The sequence below is a fragment of the Triticum aestivum genome, chromosome 3B (assembly GCF_018294505.1).
Source record: "Triticum aestivum cultivar Chinese Spring chromosome 3B, IWGSC CS RefSeq v2.1, whole genome shotgun sequence".
Classification (NCBI taxonomy): Eukaryota; Viridiplantae; Streptophyta; class Magnoliopsida; order Poales; family Poaceae; genus Triticum; species Triticum aestivum.
This window is the reverse complement of record NC_057801.1, coordinates 684800938-684810323: the sequence shown is the minus strand read 5'-3', so window position 1 is coordinate 684810323 and position 9386 is coordinate 684800938. Positions and strand designations below refer to the sequence as shown.

General features: G+C 42.0%; 2 non-coding genes and 1 pseudogene across 2 annotated transcripts; all 3 read right to left on the bottom strand.

Annotated features, from left to right (window-relative positions):
• Positions 1–6293: 6293 nt before the first annotated feature.
• On the bottom strand, positions 6294–7905 carry LOC123071717 (ribosomal protein S3, mitochondrial-like; annotated as a pseudogene).
• A 593-nt stretch (positions 7906–8498) lies between these two features.
• TRNAN-GUU (transfer RNA asparagine (anticodon GUU)) lies at positions 8499–8572 on the bottom strand. The gene has a single exon. It is a non-coding gene; the product is annotated as a tRNA-Asn (tRNA).
• A 130-nt stretch (positions 8573–8702) lies between these two features.
• On the bottom strand, positions 8703–8776 carry TRNAM-CAU (transfer RNA methionine (anticodon CAU)). The gene has a single exon. It is a non-coding gene; the product is annotated as a tRNA-Met (tRNA).
• Between the last annotated feature and the right edge of the window lie 610 nt (positions 8777–9386).

Below are 9386 nucleotides of genomic sequence, written 5' to 3'. Positions count from 1 at the left end.
CTTTTTGCAACACAAACCACTATCTTTACTTTCCTTTAGCAATAGTATCTAACTATCAATTCATAAGAGTCAAACGGGTGGGTCCATCCCATCTATCGACAGGTCCTGATACCGGATCTGGGAAACAAGCAATACTCGCTGCAATTCCTTAATGAAAAACAGACCTATCTTCTCTTGAAAGACTGTCCTTTCCTCGCTTGTTATTGTGATATCAATGAAAGAAAGCTGGATACTGACTTCTTCCCAAGAGCTCTATCAGCCCTGAATTCCTTAGCCATACGACTCTTCCTTAGTTTCCTAATGCTGGTGGCCCTAGCTAGTGGTGAGAAGGGGCATATACTATTCTCGGTCTTATAACGAAGAGGTTGCCTAGTTTGAACCGAACATTGTACTTGATCTCTCGTCCTATCACAAACAAGTCTCTTCCCCCGAGTCCTAGTAGACTAGTCCAAGTAGTCTAGGACAATAGCGTCCTGTCTCTTCGCTGACCCTGGCACACAATCACTATAAGGCAAAGCAAGACAAACCTCTCTTATCCTTCTCGGCTAGAAGTTACAAGTTTCCTGTTCCGGTTTCGGCTTGAGGGAAGTGCCTGAAATCGATTCAATTCTTATCTCCGATTTCGAACTCCGGCTGGATTCTTATGACCAAGAGCTATTTTATGGGTCAGAAGAATGGAAGGACAACGAGAAGATGGTTCGGTTGCTCCTGCTGGAATATTCCATTAGGAGAGTAATACTCCGACTCGCGTAACCCCGAATGGCAATGTTGTTATCGCGGTTGGTCAGATCAATAAGACAACAAGGGAGTCAGAATATTCTGATAATAACAAACATGGCTTTGGAATCTATGGAAGGAGCCTTCAATGCTTCTCTAGTGTCAACCATTAGTCGATAACAGAATGAAATGCCACAATGAAGTTGAAAAAGAGAGTCATTAAAAAGAGGCATGCTTGAAAAAGAGTACAGATAATATGTTATGGATGTGAGGAGCCTCACCCAGTACTTTTCTTACAAAACTCAAAAACTCTACTCTCCTTTCACAGCCAACCCACCCATTGCTTTTTCGAGCTTGATAAAAAGGAAAGTTCACGTGCCAATCCTTACCATTGGTAACTGTAATTACCAAGCCTAATCTTTCACTGAATACCGAGTAAAGCAAGCAAGAAAGAGGGAAGCAGCAGCTGTTTTCGAGCTAGGCTCGATCCCTTTTTCATCCACTTCTCGCTATTTGTAATTCTACTTGAATTAGTTCTTCCTAAGTTTAGTGAGGTGAGTACTGCATCCATAACTAGAGGACTTGCTTTTCTGCTTGGCTCCCAGGGGAAGTTGGATTGGATAAGAGGAATTGAAGCGCAAGAAAGGCAGTCGGTATTCAAACAACTATTCAGAGTTCCCAACTCTGGGTAAAGGAAATCTTTACTTGACGACTGAACCAAATCCTTTGCCTTTATTTATTCTATTATTTTTATATAGATCAGCTGAAAACAAAACAAAAATACTACTACGTTGGGACAATGACCCACCTTTCTCTACTCAACCTGTCATCTTCTCTCCTCGCTCCCTGGGACAAAAAAGACTATTTATTAAGTGATAAACAAGAGAAACTAGTGATATTATCTAAGCTTCTGGCCATGTCTGATTGGCATTCAAGTCTGCCTTCCATTGCTTGAAAAGGCCTAGCACCATAAGTAGCAATTGGCTATGTCCAAACTCAAACGTCGTATTTTATCTAAGCACATGAGTCGTAATAAGGAAAGAAGACATAAGAATGGGAAGTATCCGCTAGTTATAACGTAGTATAAAGAGAGCTATTTCATGGATCTTGGTCACAATAAAAAGAATCCAATAATGATCTATCAACTAAATGAGTTGATTATATAATCCCGTATCTTCAAGGTTGTTAAGATGATTTAGAAGATGTGTCGGTATCGTTTTCATCTGCCGTTGGGAGTGACTGCTTTGCTAATCTATCCTTTTATCCTTCTTTTCGGAGACAAGCACATATTACCGTAACCTAGTGATTAATATATCCTGTTGGTACTACTTCGTCGAGTAATCAATCCTTTTTCCATTCTTGTTCTGAGGTTGTCAGCTTCCTCCGATGGCACCACTTGTACTCTCTCCCGGAATCTGTAGACATAGTTTCTAGGCGTCTTTAAAAACTGATCGACATAGTTGTCACACACAAACCTGCGCAACGGCTTTGGAGTAAAAGAATCTCCTGCCCAGTCACACACATCATCTCGAGCGTGGAATCTACTACTCTAACAAGATACTCAGCTCGAGTAAATCATGCTTTCGTTATGCGAGGAAAGTGAAAGGAAAGAGGGAAAGGGAGACATTGGGCAATCCGGAATCGATGAAATCCCTGTTTTTTCGCCTTGTAATATGTCCGGTTACATTCTAAAGATGAATCAGACCAGGAGATAGATAAGCGCTATGGCGGACACATGAAATAAGCATTTGAAAAGTAATGATCAACTTTATGGATCCATAGGTAGATTCACTTGTGAAGCTATGGGATGGGACAAGATTCAAAAGTACCAAAAGTAAGTTAAGTGGGATGCTTAGTTCATTGCTGCGATCGAGGGTCCAAAGCCAGCCAATTTGATGACCGCATAGGAACGGGTTCCGAATGCTCACAATAATGCAGTTGGAAATGACAAAAGGCTCCTAAATTGATACCTAATAATAGCTTAGCAGCTCCTTCGTTTTACTAAAGAGCCAAGTTCGGACAAGCAACTCGGAAGGAGGAATGTGTTGAGATGCCTATGCCTAAGAGAGATAAGCGGAGGATGTATGATAGCTGAGAGGATGTCGGTAAACGACGGAGTTTAAGGAGTTGTTTTTGAATTCGGCATGGCATATTTCATTTTTTTAATGAGAACGTCGTCTCCTTGCTTACCCGCCTGACCAATGGAAGGAATTAATTACCTTGGTCAGTCAGCGAAAGAAAGAATCTCACCAGTTCATCATCCCAATCCTTCCTATTAGTTTCATTAATTAATTCAGCCCCAGAGTGTTGGCAATCAAGGGACAAGAAAGAATACCAAGTCTATCCTATCTCGCCACGGTCGAAAGCACAATCCCTTTCTATTCCTATACCGAAATCGTCGTTTCATTCCTCCGCAACTTCTATCGCGGACATGATCCAATCTACCTTGCAAGATAGATTAAGATATAACTTAAGGCTTTCCCAAGCTGGCGCATAACCTCTGGTAGAGGCATTCACCCAGAGACAGAGAAGTGGGAAACCGCGGATGAAAAGAATACCGAGGTCTTTGATAGCAAACTTCTACGCGAGCTTTCTAACTAAAAGGAATCTCTTATTCATATGGCATAAAATGGAAAAACTTGATGGAGATTTCTTCTCAATTTCCATGGTACAATCCCTTTGCATGCTACAGTTCCATTACTTACTACCTGAATTTGCTACATACGAAATTCTGACATCTACGGTACTTGTCGTCTACTTCTGGTGGAAGCAATTCCAAAGGTGAAGATAATACTGAGCCGAATAGTAATGAGGGGAATGCAAAATCTAGCAAAGGTAAGAAGGGTCAAGGAAGAATAGCAGTGACTTATAAAAGGAAAGCACCGAATAAAAGGAAGGAGATCCGTCTTGATTTTTTGCATGTGGTCAATGCGTTTGCTGATTGATAACTGTCTAATCTTAAGATGGTTTTGTGGTACGTTACAAACATACATATACAGTCGAAATATAGTTGTGTTGAGTTAGGTTGAAGAATTTTTACCATATTTTAAAAATGAGATATAGTGCTTTCTTTGTTCGGTAGGATATTTTGCACTTTCATATTCTAGTTCCTCATTTGAGCGTTCTTTTGCTCTGTTGGTGGGGCATAAACTCAGAAATAGTTTTTGTTTTTTCTTTAAATAATAGTAAAAGTATGCATTCAAGTAGTAGATTTTTCTAAATAGTCGAGTAAAGTCGAGTAGGGCTGGCAACAAGGACTAGGAAGATACGGGCTAGTTTGTTTTTTAGGGGAAGGCTTTATGCAAGATATGCACGTGAGTAGGTCAGTATATGCATATTTGCCAATAGAGGAAAACACGTAGTAAGTAGGCTTGCTTTTTCGTAGGGATAGGTAGCTTGACAAGGGATGCCTGGGATAGCACATAGGAAAAGTATAGAAGGAAAGGCAGCGGGAAAGTAGCCATGGTCAAGGTAAACAAGTACTAGGTCTTTTCTTTTCGAAGCAAGTCAAGGACAACTAGGTCAGTCTGGGGGGGGGGGGCAATCCTCTAGATCGAGACTTCTCTTCCACAGACTAAACCGATTAATAAACAATTTACAGAGTATTCTTGCATTCCTATCTGGTCTGCATCTCTCCTATCGAAACTATAATATAACCTTAATAGAAGGGCCCTGGTTCTGCCTTGCCAAACCGACAAATCCATAAATTGTAGATGAATTCATCGGGCTTAAAGTGTGATTTCGTTATAAGTGAAGAGGCGTCGTCGTCCAGCCGTGTTGAGTTGGGATTAGAGGAGAGAGCTCGAATGGATAGGTCCAGTGAGGCGGGTGTGGAGCACGAAGGATTAAGAAGGTCCTCTTTATTTCCGGAATCAACAAGAAAGACTTAGCAGCCCAAATAAAGTAACCCTTTACCCCTCCCGAGTCTATCGTATCCATAGTTTCAGTGGGTATTGAACTGCGAAGCGAGGAAGCTATTTCAATTGAACGAGCTTACTTTCTTACTTGGTTCTTTTGTAGAACAACCTTGGTATGAAGCTAGACGATTCAAACTATATAAGCATAAGCAATTCAAACTAGACATTTCGACCTTCATCCCACCCGATAAATAATAAGCAAAGAGCTCGTAAGTCGGGCATAGAGAAAGCGACTCCTGAGATTGAGGGGGATAGGATACTATATATATCCTAGCGCATATATGAAACGATAGCTGGTTTTCTACCGGGGGGGGGGGCTTTCGATTGTAATTTTTACAATTAGTAATTCTTGCTTTCATATTCCCATATATAGTTATTGTTTTTTCTACGCTTTCATAAACTCATAGTTAGTGTAGTTTGGTGTAGTCTTTGTGACCGGCTGGGACGAACTGGATTCGAACCAGATAAGAGCCGTGCGTTCCCTTCTTTCCAAGCGTCCCTTTGATTTCGCAGTTCAAGAAGAGAGGCAACCTCTATCTCTGTCTCTACATCTGCGGGCCGGTAGGCCGGCCAACTAACTCTTCAAATGAAGCAAGCCCTTTATCTTTATAATGAAAAAGAGAATGATGATGATGGCTACCATACCATTCATTCCTCCTCTGGATTTTCATTTTGTTGTAGTTCAGGTGGGATCTTATCAACATCATCCTGGAAATGAAGCTTGATAAGATCCCATATAACTCTTCTTTGCCCTTCAGTGTCATCCGTCTGATTGACGAAATCAATTAACCCAGCGTCTGTTGCATGAAAGTTCTCCGAGATCTCTCGGATACACTGGTTTTTAACAACATAAGCATCTCCGACGTAGGCGCATAATTGATCATAGAGCGGGGAAGTGGAATCATTCCTTTTGAAATTCTCGAATTGCTCATCAATCCGAAATTCCTTTATTGATTCGGCATATTGCCGAATATCTTCCTGATCCTGAGCCGGTCGGTTCAAGTCAATAGTTAAAGGAGGCACATCGCTCCCACCCCTTTGTTGGTTAACGCTCTCACTATCACTCTCATCTGATAGCATTAGATGAATGTATGCCGGCTTGGAGGTTTCCTCCTCCGAACCCGAAGGAGTTTTTTTTGCCAGCAGCTTTGTTCCTACTAGGGGGCATAGCACTCCCGTCCACTCAAGGTGTGCCGCATTTCTGTGAAAAGGGCCCGTAGAATGTGATAAAAAGATTGGGCAAGCGAGAGAATCCATTCCATGATTAGTTCCCTAGCTTGATCTGTCACGATCAATGAGGGATCTAAAACTACAACCGCAAACACAATGATAACTATTATTAGTCCCCCCAAAAAGAAACAAAAAGAATAAGATGATAGATCAAGTCTTACCGAAATTGGATTTCCTCTTCCCATTCGAACTTCTGCGGGTTTCCCCGTAATAGGAAGATCTGCGAGAACTCTTACCCATATCTTACAATTTCTTTGGAATTGTCCGCTCATAGCACGATGGAATTGTCTGATTGTAGCCCGACGCTCTGCTTCAATGGCTCGATATGAAATACGACCAACTCTACAACTTTTGGTGCCATATCTTCCAAAACCAAGTTGTGTACCATCCAGTTTGCGATCCCTACTACATCTGCATTTAAAATATTTACTATATTTTGTACGATTCGGATATAGCACGTCCCTTCTTATTTTGACTATATGAGATCCGCACTTTGACACCTGAAATTCCGTTACGAGTAGATACTTCTGCGGGAGCATAATCGTTTTTCTGGTTAAATACATTACAAGATGTTTTTCCATACTTTCCGCATTCAGTTCTAGCTATTTCCGCATCCCCTAATCGACCAGAACAACAAATACGTATCCCCTCCACCCCTTTTGGCATTATTAATGGAATATCCTTCACTATTTTACTAAAAATGGAACGAAATGAGATTGGATTGTGCCTCAGTTGAAAAGAGATGTCTTGAGCAATCAGAGAAGCACTTTGATAAACAGATTTGATCTTTACCGACTCAATTAAGGTATTAGTGTTTGTTCTATTAGACAAAAAAGATCGCATTTTTTGCACTTCGTTCAAATAAGAGTTGTACCCGTACGGAATTATCCTCTTTCTCAGTATGATCTCTATCATCATCTCTATTCCCTTTATCAATTTTCCTATCCTACCTAGGTCTATGAATTTCTCTATCAATTCCATTACCTTATCCTTACCCATGAGGTTCCTACATTTGATCCTAAATTGAGCTAGGAGTTGTTTCCGGGCATACTCAAAAAAAGGGTTATTATACACCCCAACCCCATCCCTTGGAAAAAAGAAGGTAGCACCGAAGAAAGGAAAGAGCGATATGGTGGTTTTTGTTGTTCCCGCGAAGCGAAGATCATTCGCTTGGCGAATGAAGTGGATCAACCTCTTTTTGGCTCGGGCCAAACACTTTTTCTCGCTGGTAGAGCTTTCTAAAAAAAGCGATGCGAGAGCGTATTCTCTTATCTAAGCTTCCTCCCTTCGCTCCCCCCATCGTAGATGGTTCAGCCACACCCGGTGCCACGAAATGATTGAGAACTAGGACGGGGTCGAAATGCATTTTATTCTTAGTATTAAAAAAGTATTGCATGACCGAATAATTCAAGGAGGGGCGCACAGCGGGGAGGGTCCTTTTTAGTAGATGACTCGTCGGGCCGTCAGAGCGGGACTTCTTTGGTAAAAATAACTTGATTCTATTCCTTTTTAGTAAGGAGGCGGCATTTCCCATAAGGAAAGGTATGTCATTTACAACCCCGGCGTATTGAGGCCGCTTGAAGGCCCCGCTCACCCGAAGTGATTTATCAAAATTCTTCTTTCTCGATGGTGATCGGTCATGGTATCCATAACGTTGCATCTTTTTCGGCCAAATCCGGATTTCGTTTTGCTTCTCCCGGTCGATCGACTCGACTCTTTTCCCTGCCCCCCGGCCTCTCACTTCATTTCGTTCTTCCTCTGTACCCTCGCTTGAATGAAGACACCCGAGCGGCCCGACTTTCCCAAATGTCGGCCACCAGCCCTTTTCATGTAGTACGGGTCTTGATTTCTTGTCTTGTTTTCGTTTTAGTCATGGTGATCGCCCGGGAAGAAAGAAATGAATGAATGTCCTTTTGGGAAAATGTAGAATAATACACCTACCGAGACGAAAGCCAAGGGCGAGTTTCGTAGGTGGACGTATCGAACTAAAATAAGATCTAAGATTGACATCTTGATACAATGATTTACCATAATAATAAATAGAGTCGATGGTGACAGAGCCGTGGGAAGAGCTGCTTCTTTTTTGCGGCGGGGGCTTCCATTCACCAGCGCAGACTACATACATGTGCTCTATGAACCGTGCTAGATAGTCACCCATCACACGGCTACAACCCTCCAGTGGAATTAAAGCGACTCGCCAAGGCCAGTTCGATAGAAAGGGAACCCTTGTGGAGAGACAGGATCCCCATCTTTCCGTGGAAGAACCTCTTGATCTTACGCCCTATGTTCTTGGTAAAGTGAGAGATGTCATAGCCTATTGCTACCCGATCTACAAGTCGGTCTACTTCTGGCTCTTTCCTTGATTGGAACGGCTTTCGAGTAAGAAAGGGCCTTTACTTTCCCCCTGAGGGTAGGAAAATCATGATCGGGATAGCGGACGTAAAGCTATTGAACTTAGGTATGCTCTTTCCTTTTGTCGAAGTGGAATCATAGAACACAATGTGATACGATGAGATAGAAAATGCAATAGAAATAGAAATAAGGATAGCAAACGGGTTACCTACTCTACTCCTAAGGGTCAAAGCAAGCCCTTTAATTCCATTCTTTATTCTTACATTAAAGAATGAATCAAATCTCCCCAAGTAGGATTCAAACCTACGACCAATCAGTTAACAACCGATCGCTCTACCGAACTGAGCTATTGAGGACGAACGAATTGCTTAATAAGATGAACACCCACATAATCTCGATTTGACACAGCAACACTTTCCATAACAACAGGGATTAAAAAATAGGTGATCAGGACTCGGATCCTGGGTATCTGTCTGACGTGTGATAAGGCGGGGGCAGGATTCGAACCTGCAGTCTTCAGGTCATGAGCCTGATGAGTTGACCAATTCCTCTACCCCGCTTCTTCCCCTGATCTTTCTTTCCCTCTTCAGTGAGTGACTCGAAAGAACTAATTAAATAGGGGTTTTCGATCTGCTTTCTATACTAAAATTCAAGAAATCATTTTTTGATTCAGGTTGATTCGGGCAGTTCAGTATTGAATTCTCCATCCTTTCGAGTACTAAAATGCAAGAAATCTCGTCGTTGCTACTACTTCCTGAATTCTAGTTGGCAAATACAATTATAGTTTGGAAGATCGCCGAAAGGTGTTAACTCTGAACCTGAAGAAACAGAGCAGGCAAGTTCAGAAGCAGAGAAGAGTCAGAAAAGCGGGGCAATAGCAATCATTGAAGCGGGGTAGAATGCATAAAATGCAATACGTTCCCCACGAGAGGCGAGGCACCTTAGGTGCAGACTCGCAACCATGCTCCCAATCTGGATCTGGATATGAGATTGAATAAAGTGATGATATCGGATCGGAGTACCAATGCATCCGTACTGACTGGCAATAGTTGAGCCGCATAAAGCAAGCAGTTCGAGACTCAATATGCCCACCTTTTTGGTGTATCCGTAGCTTTTAAATACTTAGGTATCCCAATTCACCATAGGAAGCTCCTAAATAAGGAATCGTGT